This window comes from Gorilla gorilla, chromosome 3 (assembly GCF_029281585.2).
Source record: "Gorilla gorilla gorilla isolate KB3781 chromosome 3, NHGRI_mGorGor1-v2.1_pri, whole genome shotgun sequence".
NCBI lineage: Eukaryota > Metazoa > Chordata > Mammalia > Primates > Hominidae > Gorilla > Gorilla gorilla.
Window position 1 is genome coordinate 36,599,819 of NC_073227.2, and position 14,733 is coordinate 36,614,551.

The 14,733-nt window shown below is 34.2% G+C and overlaps 1 long non-coding RNA gene across 1 annotated transcript; it reads right to left on the reverse strand.

Annotated features, from left to right (window-relative positions):
- Positions 1–1,978: 1,978 nt before the first annotated feature.
- LOC109026528 (uncharacterized) lies at positions 1,979–10,097 on the reverse strand. The gene is made up of 4 exons (XR_002005531.4): positions 9,968–10,097; positions 7,861–7,952; positions 4,699–4,800; positions 1,979–2,964 (listed from the first exon to the last, which is right to left on the reverse strand). It is a non-coding gene; the product is annotated as an uncharacterized lncRNA (long non-coding RNA).
- Between the last annotated feature and the right edge of the window lie 4,636 nt (positions 10,098–14,733).

Here is a 14,733-nt window from a genome sequence, read left to right on the forward strand (position 1 = left end):
TTACCATATCACTGGCTTGGCTTGGGGACATACACTTTTTGTCTTATATCACTGGCTGTTCTTTCTCAGTTTTATTAGCTACCATCTCACCTTTTCCAAATCTCTTAACATTGAAGTATTTTGGGCTCAGGTCTTGGAGCTCAACTCCGTTCCACCTGTCATCACTCCCTTGATGAAATTGTCTAGTTTCATGCCATTAAATAAACCTATATGCCCACAAATCCAAAAACTATCTCCAGATTAAATTTTTTTGATATTCAGATGCTTATATCCAACTACCAAATTGACATTTACTTGTCATCTCCCAATGAATATTTAGTAGATACATAAACTTGTTTATTTATTTAATGCAAGCTAGCCACAAACAATATAAAAATGTCATCAGTAACAATAAAAATTAATATATCCAAAATCATAATCTGAATTTTTCCCCACTCTACTCAAAGGGAATCTTCCCATCTAAGTTGATGGCAACTTAATAACTCTAGCTGCACAGATCAAACACTTTGAAGTCATTCTTGATTCTACGTTCAATCCATAAAAATATCAATAAATTCTTTCAAAACTCCATTATATCCAGGGCAAGCTGTTGCTTATATTCTCCATTACTAATACTTAACATCTAAGCCACCAAATAAAGCACCATTTATTTGAATTAGTGTAATCATTTTCTAACAGGTCTTCATTTTGCTATATCTGATCCAACTCTAGTTTGTTCTTAAAGCATCAGCCAGAATTTTTATACATGAAAGTTTAATCATAACCGTCCTTTGTTCAAAATTCTGTATCACTTTTCTACTTTACTCAGAGTCAACATCCTACAAAGACCTAAAACACCCCATGTAATATGGTTGCTCTTTTTCCTTTCTGTTCCTGTCTCTTACCATTTTCACCTTCACTCACTCTATTCCAGCCATACTGATTCCTTTACTGTCAAGTAACACCAGGCATATTTCAACATACTTCCTTCTGCTTGGAAGTATCTTTCCCCGGCTAATTCCTTCAATCTCTCCACATTTTTACTCATATCATATATTTTCAGGATTATTGATTTTCATGATATTATAGGCATTCTTACATTTACATTCTTGTAGTTTCAAATTCATCCTTCATTGCCAGGTGTGAGAATATAGAGATGAGCTCTTTGAATATTTTCCCTTTGCTGGGTGGCATATTAACCCTTGTCAGGAGAGGACACTAGAGAGGCATTGCTAGAGAAAGGAGTTTTTCTTTCATCTTCTTGTACACTGTCTCATCAGGATTCTGCAGAGCAAGGATTTTTCCAGTGCCTGGCTACTGGAGCATAAATGGTTTCTTCAGTGCCAGATTCCTATAGTATAATAATTTTCTCCAGTGCTGGGATCCTGCAGAACATTATGGTTATTTCAGTACCAGAAAAAAAGCTTCTCCTGACCTCACTCTTAGGGAATTCTATTTGTGAATATGTTTCCCCAACATCCTAAAGGGTGGATTCCAGTCTGGCCCACAATCAGAGCACCTAAGTGACTTCTCTGCCATTCAGTGCACCACAGACATGCACTCAAAAACAAGATATGATTTGCCATATTCAAGTTATTGATTTGCAATAATTTTTAGAATATGTTTAATTAGGAGACTCCACTTTTGTGAACAGAAAACAATATTATTAAATATTTTAAAATATAGCTGTCATGGGCATATTTTATCTATCTTTTCATGTACTTTTAAACATTACACATTTGTATCAAATGGACTAAACACTTTTATTATTCTTAACAATGACTCCCATACAATCAGCCATGCTATGCGTATTGAGCAACACATGAAAAGTTGAAATTTATAATACAGCCATAGCTCTAAAGAGTCTGTTATTTTTCATAGTTAACTATTTTGGTCACCAACTTGGTGACTGATTATCTAGCTAACCTAACCAAATACAGGTTTAGCAAATACAATGCATTGTTTTCCTAAAGTTTAAATAGAAAACTATTTAAACAAATAGAATAAATATATTTTAAGTGCTGTAAAAGTGAAAGAGTAATAAAATCTCAGCAATCTGGCAAAATGAAATAGAGAGAGAAAAAGAGGGGGAAATGAAAAAATAAGGAAAGAGAGAGAGAGGGAATGAAGCTATGGAGATAAATTTCACTAAGTATTCCCTGCTGCCCTATTATTATATTCTTCAGCCAGTTTTTTTTTTTTTCAAAAAGCAGTGGCCTAGAGCTGAGAACTAGATTTTTGCTTTTGTGATGAAAACCCAGTTGCCTGATACTGCCAATATTTTGTGTGCTGGAAACACAGTTAAATGATAATAAAACAGCAGTATTGAAGATGTTCCAGCTCATATTCATTTGACAATATGAAAATATAGTACAATTTGGTTGTAACTGCTGTCAGACTTTTAAATGGTCCTTACGCACATACTCATTCTAAATTTATTTTTTCTACAATTTGTGATAGTGTCACTAGCCAGGAAACCACCAGGAAACAACCGAAAACCATTTTTGGTAAATTCGGAGTCTTTAATGTTGGGAATGCTGTGCCTAAAAGTATTGTTATACTACAAGCTGATTTATAGTGGTGCAGTTGGTTATTTACGGTGTTATTAAATAAATCTGCTGTTTTTTTGTGGTTTACCAAGTGCTTTATGTAAAATTCTGAATGGTGATTTAACACAGCTCTCTAAATAATTCTTCTCTTCTCTGTGGCTCCTGATGCTGACTTTGATTTAGGATGTCAGTATGAAGATGAGAGGCTTTCATATAAAAAAGCAATATTTTATGGGTAGATATCTTCCAACGGTAGCAATGCTAGTCATTGAACTGTTTTCATTGAGGAGCTAAAATGCCAACCGGCATTGTCAGAGACTAAATGTAGAATTACTGGTCTCCACAGTTCTCAAAATCCCATTCAATATCCCACAGCCAAGACCACCTCTGAAGCTCACTTAACTTCCATTCATATTGAGAATAGCGCCAGTCAAATCTGAAAGAAAGAAATGGGTCTATCTTAAGTAATAAGCAAGCTGGTGTTCTTTCGTTTCATTCTTTTCATCCAATGACAATTATAAAGATAAATTTCCTAGGTTTCAAGGAACAAGGTTACTTGGTGTATGTGATCGTTGATTTTATGCGTCTCCTTGGCTGGGTTAAGTGAAACCAAGGTAGGTGGTAAAACATTATTTCTGAGTGTGTCTGTGATGATGTTTCTAAAGGAGATTAACATTTGAATGGGTAGACTGAATAAAGAGGAGTGCCCTCACCAATGTAGGTGGGCATTTTCCAATTCATTAAGGGCCCAAATACAACAAAAAGGTGAAGAAAGGGTGAATTTGCTCTTTGCTTGAGCTGGGCCATTCATCTTCCTTTGCCCTTGTCCATTGGCCTTCCTGTGTCTTGTGCCTTTCTGTGTGGACTGGAACTACACTGCCAGCTCCTCTGGGTTCTAGCTTATAGAGAGTAGATCAAGGGACTTCTCAGCCTCCACAAGCAAGTAAACCAACCCCTCATAATAAATCTCTTTTTCTATATTTAGGTTGGTGCAAGAGTAATTGCGGTTTTTGCCATTGCTTTCATTGAAATATATCTAAATAGATATATCTAAATATACCTAAATATATCACTATATGTCCTATTGGTTCCATTTCTCTCGAAAACCTTGAAAAACACAGTGTGATATTTTTTATTTGATATTTTGTGGATCCAAATGTAAACAATTTTGTCACCAATTGTGTCAACAATTTTATCTATTAATAATGGCAATATTAAGTGAACAGTCAGTAAATGTGATCAATCCAACTAGGTGATAGGCCATAGTTGATTAAAGCCTTTTTAATAATTGATAATAGTACTATTGTCAGATTGGCTATGTGACATTACTTATCAATCATTATGGTTATCCAATTAAGAGACTCATGCCATTTTGGATCTACTGTAATCTTTTGCATATTTTAAAATGTTACCCATGTTAATTAGTTTGCATAATTAGATTAAAAAGTTTTTTAAAATGATGAAAGATAACCACATTTACCCCAGTGATTTTGTTTTTTTAAGCCTATGGACCAAAAAGTAGGTTCTGAGAGTCATTCAACTTGTTATATTTGGGAACTAGCCACTTGGTCCATTTTCAATTGGAAATTATAAGGAGTGATCTTTCGTGGCTCTGATATCCAGGATTCTTGTAAATTAAATGTATACACATACTATGTACCCATAACAATTAAAAACTTAAAAAATAAATTTTAAATATTGTATGCTGAAGCTTTACTTGATTGAAAGGCCCAGGCATAATGAATCTTGAATTTATTCTAGCTGCATGTTTTCAGATGCAAGTTAACTAGTCTCATTATTGAATTTTATAGCACATACATCATCAAAAATATTAATAATTTTATTGGACATAATTTATAAATATGCAGATTTGTCATCAGGGTAAATGAAGCATCTGTTTAAAATTAGCTTTTACACAAAATGTAGACTTATTTTTCTAGATAAAAAACTCTAAATTAGTTCATTCACTTTTGTGTACTTGTAAAGAGCAAGGTTGTCTCGATAACAGTACATGTTTCAGTTTATACATGTAACTCTAGATATACTGTAATTTCCTCTCTCTATCCCTCCCTTTCCTGTTTTTCTTTTTAAAATTCCTCCTTGTTTCACCCAAGTATTGGTTTCCATTGCTTCTCAGCCTCTGTTTTAATGCTGGAAAAAGATATCCTACCTTGATGAATGAGCTCTGCCACAGCTTATATACTTTGATGCCCTGGTGCTTCTTGGAGTAATAATGAGAACTGCTGCTTCCTAATAGGTATTGCTGCTAACTCTAGAGAGAAAAGGGATTTTACAAGATGATTTATTGACTACACAACATGATTCCCAAACTGATTTGCTGGCTGGCAAATAACAATAATATTACCAGTTGATATTAAACTTACATAAATGGAAAGTTAATATAGAAGCTGATTTTTAAAAAAATATTTCTGTACTGACATATCTAAAATGAAAAGATCTTAGCCCTATCTTAATGGTTTGCAGGCTTGAAAATCAACTGCATGTAATATAAGTAGCCAAATACCTGATGTTTGCGATAGCTCATAGATAACCTTGAAAGAATAATTATCTTCAGACCTATCCAATTCCTTGTCTTGATTTGCCTCATCCCAACAGACTCTAAAATTTGTGTTCCTATACCTCTGATAATGACATTTTTATCAGAATACAACATAAAATGCCATGTACCCGTCTATTAAATGTCTTGAACAACATCCCAGCCCACAGAAATAAATTCAAATCTTATCATATTAAGCATACTCTAAAAAAGAATATTTTCTCTCTGCTCTTTAAGGTGGAAGTGAAATGAAGAAAGTTTAAATGATCACTACATGATGTGAGTGAGTGGGTGTGTCCTACTTAATTCTAGCAATAGAGTTGGGAGGTGGGGGTATTTTTTTTTTTTTTTGTAGACTCAGACTGAGATTCCAAAAGGAGAAACAATTTGTCTTAAATCCACAGAGCTATTAAAATTGAAATTAAAATCTAGGTCAGTCTAACTTTATGACCAATGTCCTTTGCTTTATTTTAATACGTACAGCAACATTATTTAGTATAGTGACTATTACTGACATATAATTGTAAGAAAATGCATATGTTAAGATAAAGCATATTAGGGAAACATTTATAATTTGTTTGCTTTTGACTTCTGTGGGATTCACCAAGAAAAAAAAATCAAGCATCTACTTTCTGCACCAGTAAAGTATACAAAAGATTTTATATTTTATTCTATGTAGCACAATTCATCAGAGGTTTCTGAAGAGGAGGTGGTCTACAGTTTAGATAGAACGTTTGCCACTCTCTGCCACCCGTTAGTAGCTTTTCTTCCAAAGATTTTGAGCAGAAAAATCTCTGATTCACTCAAAATACGTCAAAGTAGCATCACTGGACACATATATACTCTTCATTTTATAGATGAGACATTTGATACCTAGTGAAGGGAATTACCTGAGTTTACATTACAGACAGTTAGAGGGAGCTCTGGGATTCTAAGCTGTGCTTCCTGATTTCCTGAACAAAGTTATTTGCACTTTACCAAGCTGCTTTTCTGATATTCGACTAGCTTTGGAAATAGTAGATTCTAAGGGCTATGAATCCAAATGCTTGTACATTTGGCTTTTCCTTTGTACATTTTATAATAGCTCAGTGGCTGTGTAGAAGGTAATCTACTTCTCAGTGTGCATGTTCTTTTACTATGGGCGATAATCTACTGAGTTCTGGAGTTCCCATAATATAAGCAACTCCCTTTGTGACTTTCAATTGCTGTAGGTTGGTAACGGTGCTTGGCACTTTAATAATTAGTCCACAGGGAGCTTTAATAGAGTAGGGCAACTGTTTTAATTAACTTAATCCCCAGAACATCAGTTGACCATTAGACATCAAATCACAGTTTAGCTCCAAGAGTATTTGAACTCTGAGGAAATCACATTTGTAACTACAGTGGGGATAACATTATCTCCTGTTATAAAACAATGCAGCTGCAACCGATTTGGCTTCACTGGCCTCTGACACTGTGGTAAATGAAAGCCATTATTTCCATTGGAATGAATGTATAATGGAAACGGCTTAAGAGTTTGGCTTTGGGTAGTGTAGAAATGATGTGTGCTGGCCTAATTTATGAGAAGCAAAAGATGAATAGAAAGGAATAACCATTTTAAAACTTGCAGACTGCTTGTTTTCAGCTGAATAAAGAAATGCATGTTACAAAGCAACTTAACAGGCCAATTCGGCTCAAAAGCGCAATATCACAATAACTCATTTTATGCTCGGATAACTTAATTTATGTTACCTTTTTTAAACTGTGGAATTATTTTAGTCACTCAGTTATTTGTTCAAATATCTTTATTATATACAAACTACCTATGAGGGAAATGCTAGGTGCAGAGAATATGAAGACAAGCATTTTCAACATTAATAAAATTGCAATCTAGAGTTTACAAAATATGTTTTCATCTACATAAAGGAGTTTTGTCCTCACCTTAAATTAAATAGATTATTTCATTGGTTCATATATTATTTTCTGCATTTGACATATATTTTAAATATCTATTGTAAAAGGCAATAGAGGAGGCACTGGAGGTGAAAATGAGTAAGAAACGTAAGGTGACTTTCAAGAACATAAAGTGAAGTACAAAAGACAAACATGTAAAGTGGCAATTTAAATACTGTGTAATTAAGTTGGATAATAATGCTAATTACAGGGTACCACAAGAGGACATTAGAAGGAGACATACCTAGTCCTGAAATTCTAGAAGATTTTAAAGATGAAATGATAGTTGAACTAAAAAGCTGAAGATCAAGAGGTTATCATCAGACCTAAGAGTTGGCTAAAGCTGTTTCAGGCAAAATGAGTACATACACCAAGACCTAGATTCAAGAGAAAAGTTGCCTGGTTTCTAATCTTAAGGAGATTCTTGGTGCTGGAATAGAAAATATAGAGATAAAGCTAGAGGAGTAATATCATGAAGACTCTTTTATGTTTTGCTATAAAATGTATACTTAATCATAAACAGCATATGAAACCACAATGAAGAATATTAAGCAAGGAAGCTTATAAGAAATGAACAAGCAAACGGAATAATATAGTTTAATAGCATATGTTCCAAATAGTACCTCAACATGTAATAAATATAAAATGTACTAATGATACAGCTTACATTATTTTTATTATTACGTGTTTGGAGTTTGATGTGTATTTTAGACATGTTGCACATATAAATTTGGATTAGATACATTTCAAGTGTTCATTAACTGCACATAGCGAGTAGCTACCTCATTAGACAGTGCAACTCTAAGTCTTACCTAGCAAACCTCTAAGTCTGAAAGAACCTACCTCAGTCTAGTCCTTTCTGAAACTGGGTAGATAAGTTTGCCTAATTCTGGAATTTAGAGAACTGGCACATTTGGGTTCACATCAAACCACACCTGCAAATTAAATGATAAATGATTATAGTAAAATAATATTAAATTATGAAGAATGTTATTTGTTAAATGATAATTTTATTTTTATTAAATGATAATATTTGATGATATCTACCTTCATTTAATATTATTACTTAATAAATAATAAATTTATCATCAAATAATATCAAATAATATTAAGTGATAAATGATTAATAATAATATTTTGGCAATTATCTGAACATTCTTTGAACTTTCTATTTCCTTAGAATATATGTGGGGAAATGATTTCGTTTATTGGATGTCTCCTTGGGAACTTCAATTAACAAGAATTAAGGGATGAGAAGTAAGTCAGAATTATAACAAAATTTTCTGGCAATTGGAAGAATAATTCCCCAATCCTTAAAATCAAAGAACATAATATAAGAAGTAGATGGAGGGGATCATGACAGTTTCTGTTCTGTTCAGGATAATTATAGCCTTAAGAAATCAATTCAGTAAAGTTGCAGGATACAAAATCAACATACAGAGTTGTGTTTCTATATACTAGACACAAACTATGTGAAAAAAAAATTAAGAAAACATTCCCAAATCCATAGCATCAAAAACAATAAAATGGTTTTTTTGGTTAAAAAATAATTTTAACCAAAAAGCTTAAATATTTCCAAGAAAACTATGAAACACTGATAAAAGAAATTGAAGGAAACACAATGAACATATATCATGTTCATAGATTGGAAGAATTAATAGTTAAAATACCCATACTACTCAAAGTGCTCCACAAATTTAATGTATTCTCTATTAAACTTTCTGTTGCATTTCTCACAGAAATAGAAAAAAAAAAATCCTATCTTTTTTATGGAACCACAAAAGACCCCGAAAAACCAAAACAATATTGAGAAAGAGGGAAAAAGCTGGAGGCGTCACACTTCCTGATTTCAAGCAATATTTCCAATATATAGTAATCAAAACAGTATTGCAATGGCATAAAAACAGACACATAGACAAATGGAACATAGCAGAGAGCCAAGAAATAAACCTACACATACACAGTGAACTTATCTTTGAAAAGGGTGCTAAGAATACATGATAGGAAAGGGTTATTCTCTTCCATAAATGATGTTGGGGAAAAGATATTCAGATGCAAAAATGAATTTGGACTTTTATCTTACACTATATATTGAAATTAATTGGAAATGAATTAAAGAGTGTAATATAAGACCCGATGCCCTAAAACTCCTAGAAGAAAACATAGGTTAAAAAAAAAACAAAAAACAAAACTCTGTGCAGTGGTTTTTGCAATAATTTTTTAAAATATGACATGAAAAGTATGGATAACAAAAGAAAAAATATAGTGGAACTACACCAAACTAGAAAGTGTCTTCTTCACAGCAAAGAAAACAGTCAACAAAATGAAAAAGCGAGCTACAGAATGGGAGAAAATATTTTCAAAGCAAATATCCGATAAAGGGTTAATATCAAAAAATATAGATACTATAATTTGATTCAAAAATACAAATAACCCCATTAAAATATGGGCAAAGGACCTAAATGTACATTTTTTCCAAAGAAGACATATAAATGGCCAACACATATAAAAAGCTGTTCAACATCACTATTCATCAAGAAAATGCAAATCAAAACCACAGTGGGATATCACTTCGCACCTATAAAGATGGCTATTATCAAAAAGACAAGAAATACAAGACAAGTGTTGGCAAGAATGTGGAGAAAAGGGAATCCTTGCACACTGTAAATGAGGTCATAAATTAGTGCAGCCATTATGAAAAACAGTATTACGGTTCCTCAAAATTTAAACATAGAACTACCATATATATGATCCAGCAATCTCATTTCTGGGTATATATTTAAAGGAAATCAAATTAGTGTTTTTATTCCTATGTTTATTGCAGCATTAGTCACAATAGTAAAGATATGAAAACAATTTAAACAATTTGTGTCTATCAATAACGCCTGTAATCCCAGCACTTTGGGAGGCTGAGGCAGGCGGATCACGAGGTCAGGAGATCGAGACCAACCTGGCTAATACGGTGAAACCTCATCTCCACTAAAAATACAAAAAAACTCAGCCGGGCATTGTGGTGGGCACCTGTAGTACCGGCTACTCGGGAGGCTGAGGCGAGAGAATGGAGGGAATCCGGGAGGCGGAGCTTGCAGTGAGCTGAGATCCCGCCACTGCACTCCCGTCTGCGTCTGCGAGACTGCGAGACTGCGAGACTGCGAAACTGCGAGACTCCGTCTCAAAAAAAAAAACAAACAAAGAAATCCTGCCATTTTTGACAACATGGCTCAACCTGGAGGACATTATGCAAACTGAATTAAGCTAGGTACAGAAAGACACATATTGCATGATATTATTTATATGTGGAATCTAAAAAATTCAAACTCATAGAAGCAGAGAGTAGAAAGTTGGTTGCCAGTGGCTGGGGAGTGGGGTAAATGGGAAGGTATTGTCCTTAAGGTACAAGCTTTCAGTTATAATTTGAATAAATTCTGGGGATCTAATGTACAGTATGATTATTATAGTTAATATTACATTGTTTACTTAAAATATGCTAAGAGATTTGATCTTAAATGTTCTCATCTCTCTCCGTCTCTCTTTCTCTCTCTCTCTCTCTCTGTCCCTCACACACACACACAATGACAGCTATGTGTGGTAATGGATCTGTGAATCAATTTGATTGAAGTAGTCATTTCGCAGTATGTACGTATATCAAATTAAGAAAACACTCTCACATTCAATAGCATCAAAAACAGGTAAAATTTTGTCAATTATGTTAGTAAAGCCAAAAAAAACTTAAAAATAACACTAGCTTTTGGGAACAACTACATCCCCCACTAAATAAATAAATATGTATATGTATGTGTGTGTTTGCATATGTGTGTGTATATATATGTATATATATATATATATATATATATATATATTTTTTTTTTTTTTTTGAGATGGAGTCTCATTCTGTTGCCCACACTGGAGTGTAGTGGCACAATCTCGACTCACTGCAGCTTCCGCCTCCTGGGTTCAAGCGATTCTCCTGCCTCAGCCTCCCGAGTAGCTGGGACTACAGGCACACACCACCAAGCCTGGCTATTTTTTTTTTTTTTTTTTTTTTCAGTAGAGACGGGGTTTCACCATGTTGGCCAGGCTGGTCTTGAACTCCTGACCTCAGGTGATCCACCCTCCTCGGCCTCCCAAAGTGCTGGGATTACAGGCGTGTGCCACTACGTCTGGCCCAATAAATATATTTTTTAAAAAGAACATTTATTTAAATTTCTAAAGATAGACATCAGGCTGCTGGTAAGTCTTCTCATTTTAAATCAACAAATATAAACAGGAAGTTTGATATAGGAATGCACTTGGGTAATAAAATACAAAAATTATGATATGGTTATTATAATCCTGCTTTCAAAGGACATACAATCAACAAGGGGAGACAAAGCTGTGCAATGTTGACTGTATATTAGGATGAGTGATGTGTGTAGCTAATCAAAATATGAAAATAAAATGTGCCACCAGAAATGATCTGCATTTTCGCACTCAGATATTCGGGAATATTTGCAAAGGAAGGGGTGTTTTAGGTGAGCGTTAAAGGATGAAAAGGATAAGCATAGATTGAGGTGGAGGGCAATCTAGGGTAAGAACAGCTTCTGGGCATGGCCTGCTCAGTGTCTATAATGAAGACATTGTCGCAGGATCTTTATAAGAACATAGGAGGGGATGGGATTAAAAAGGACTGTGGTCGCAAACAAAAAGATATTTTCAATGTCTTGTTGAAGATTTCAAAATTTATAGTATAGGTAATGATGTATTATTGTACAAGTTGGACTATGATGTAAGAGTAACTATGTTGTGAAAGAATGATTAGAGCTTGAGGTGACATATCTTTAGGTGGAATATTTTCCCTTATTTTATATTTTTATTTTTATTTACTCATTTTTAGAGATGGAGTCTCATTCTGTTGCCCAGGCGGGAGTGCAGCTGCTCAATCATAACTCATTGCAGCCTCAAACTCCTGGGCTCAAGTGATCCTCCTAACTCAAACCCCCACTCCCCCACAGGTAGCTGGGACTACAGTGTGCCACCATGTCTGGTTCTTTTATTTTAAAGGTGAAGGAATAGACATATAGAGGTTCTCTAAGTTAACTAAAGGTTGTATAACAGGCTGAAAGTGGTGGACTTGACTATTACAGTCAGAAACTCTGACTCTTTGAGTCAATGTTTTTTTTTTTACCACTGCCCCTTTCTCTGCCTGTCTGGAGAACAGATGACTGTAGCAAAAAATAATAATTATCATAAAATGATGAGTATTATGCACAAGTAGAGATGTAGGTTGCTTAGGGCCTAAGCATTGCTTTGGTGTGGTGGTGAGGTGAATAAGAGAAGGAGAGGAGTTAAGATCATTTCGAAATTATTCTGCATGAGTAAAAGGCTTTGTAGATAGTAAACCAAGAAAGGAGAAGTAGGAATAGAGGCAACTGCTCTCTGTAGCTTGTTTGCATATATTTTTCCACAATAGATTTGTTGGGTTAAGACCAGCAAGACATTTGTTTGGTGATATTTAGCAGTTCGACTATTCTTAGATGCTCCATTTATTCATAAAATCACCAGATGAACATTTTCATCTTGGGGAGTTCCATTTCCCTTTATGTATGTAGTCATAGTCATTTTAAAATCATAGCCACAGATAAACACTCAGACCCACAAACACAGGAAGAGTCCCTCCTTTACTCTGAATGTTAAATGGCTGAGAGATATTAATTGGTAATTTGGAACAATAAGCTCAGGAGCATTGTATTGTAATGTTACCAGCTTTAATAAAGGTGGGAAATAATTCAGATTTTTTTTTCTATTTGACTGTACCCATAGAGCTTTTTTATATACAAGAATACTTAATATATAAAAAATCTGAATACTGTCTTTTGTTATTTTGCAAAATCTTCTGCAGTAGTTTAAAATATTGGGCCTAATTCTGAACTTGTTCTTGGATGTAGGTTCTTTAGCATGTGATTTTAAAGTAACTCCTAGGAAAGATGAAGTATACTCTACTGCTATTTACTTTGGCTTCTTCCATAGAACTTGCTTTTTTTAATGGGATTTGGGCAAAAAATGACCTTGCATAAACTCTTAGTTTAATCCTTAAGCAATCTTGTGTATTTCAACGAATGCTCTTGTGCTTGTATCTTCACTAAGAAAAAAAAAACAGCCTTAGTCATGCCCACAGGCCCCACAAGTTGAAAGAGATGTGCAGAGCTGAGCCTCACTAGCTGACTTTACTTAGCATAAAGTACAGCTGCCCCAGCCAACCTACAAACACACGAGAGTAATACATTCATATTGTCTTCTACTATTAATTGCTGTAAGTTACACAGCAATAGTTGACCAAAACACCTCCGTATATGTGGAAGCTCTTTTTATGTTTACAAAAAAAATTTGTTAATTTGAGATAGAAATTATAGAAAATAAGGGTTCCCCAATTTGTCAAGAGCCTGCTGAAGGCCTGTACAATAATACTCATGGAAAAAATATCACGAGTTTCCAAACCAGAGAGAAAGAGAGGAAGAGTGAATGCATGTGTGTGTGTGTGTGTGAGAAAGACAGAAAGGTGCTACTGAACAGAATCACATAATCAATATGCAGCCTTCCTCTCTAGCACTTTACAAAGAAGAGAAGGCCAGTGCTGACCAGTTGATGTATTCTATTTTAACATACTGCTTCTTTGCAAGTTGGTTTTTTAAAGTAAGCTACAGGCTTTGATTTTTTAGAATAACCCTTGCACTATTATCAATTTATCTTGCCAGAATTTTGACTTCCTCATGAAAGCCCAGAAGTCCTTTTTGTAGAGTGCATTGGAACATAGTCTTAGGTCTCTCTATGAAAACCTCCAAAATAACCTTAAAAAGGTTTTAATATTAAAATAACCACTAAAATAAACTATTTTTAAATGTCTCCTAAATTTTGAAGTTATATATTCCTGAATACTCATATTCAAGACAAAATTATGCTTCTATAGATTTTAGATTCAGCTGGGGTAGGATAATGATGTAATATTCCAGGATATCCATAGCAGAGGGGAAGGATTAACCAAAACAGCCATTTCTTCTGTTATCAATGAACCTCTGTCCAGAAGCCTCATCTTTACTTCTAGTCATGGTCTCTTTTTAGGTTGAGCAATGCTAAGTGCAGCCATGTTCACATTACTAATTATTAAATCTATTGGTCATTAGATTAGTCATTAAAACCCTATGTTTTAAGGACTCACAGGGGCCTTTGGACTTCATTCAATGAGTTTTCTAAATCAATATCATAGGTACTCATTGGAAGAATAATAAAGACTAGACTTAATCAAAATTTTATTTTTGCTCTGCCTGAGCAAAATTCGATAAAGAAAAAAGAGATATATTATTCTTTTAATTCTAGTTTCTGGCACTGGCCTCAGGTAAAATATTAAAATTGGCTAAGTCCCCTTTTCTTCCAAAAAACAATGCATAATGTTGGAGATGCCAGGTCATGATTATTTGTCAAGAATGGTCCTAGGGTTTATAAGCCCATCAGAGATAAAAATTGACAATAAATAATCTTTGTCCCTGGGAAGACAGATAGTAATCAATAAATGATAGATAATAAAATACTATGTTGAAAGGTTAAAATTATATGGTAAAATAGATCTGGGAAGAGAGTTAAGGTAGAGTCTATGGTAGAGATTAGAAGTAGTGGACAGTGTTAGTCTCATGGAGAAAATGACAGAAACATGGTAGGGATTAAAGGAGAGAAATGACCAACCAA